A 614-nucleotide genomic window follows, 5' to 3' on the forward strand; every position below is an offset into this window, starting at 1 on the left:
TGGAAGGGATGTGAGAGCTTGGAATTATAAGCAAGTAATTATCTGACTCAATCAGAGGGAGGGCCAGCCTTAACGGGGGTATTGCTTGCTAAATTAAACTGCAGGGAATCAAACATGTGACTCTAACTTGAGATGTAACCAACTTTTTAAGTCACAAAAAGTTCAGGCTCAGTTAGTGTGCTTTATTCCCTCTTGCTATAGAATATTTATAAGATCCCTAGACAGATGGTGCTCATATGGAACCATCCGTCAATCACATGATTGAGTCTTTTTTCATGCTGTAACTTGAAGATGATTTGGAATATCGACAATCAATGAATTCATACACACAGTCTGTATCTCAGTGGTTGAGAGACTACCTGAGGCTAATCCTAGCCTAGCTCCTAGCTTATGTTCTAACTCTAAGAAAGGTACTACCAAGTGCATTAAGGTCTCTTTGAGAGGAAGAAGGTGAAACTGAGCACTTTAGCTACTAGGGCAGCAGGTGCCATTTATATCTGATGGTTCTAGGTCCAGAGAAAAATCTACTAGTAGCAGAAATGGGGACAGGATGGGAGAGAGAACTAAAGCATGTGGTTCCAAGACCACCTGCCCCCCCCCCCCCCCCAAAGACG

This window comes from Tupaia chinensis, unplaced genomic scaffold (assembly GCF_000334495.1).
Source record: "Tupaia chinensis unplaced genomic scaffold, TupChi_1.0 Scaffold139389_1, whole genome shotgun sequence".
Taxonomy (NCBI): domain Eukaryota; kingdom Metazoa; phylum Chordata; class Mammalia; order Scandentia; family Tupaiidae; genus Tupaia; species Tupaia belangeri.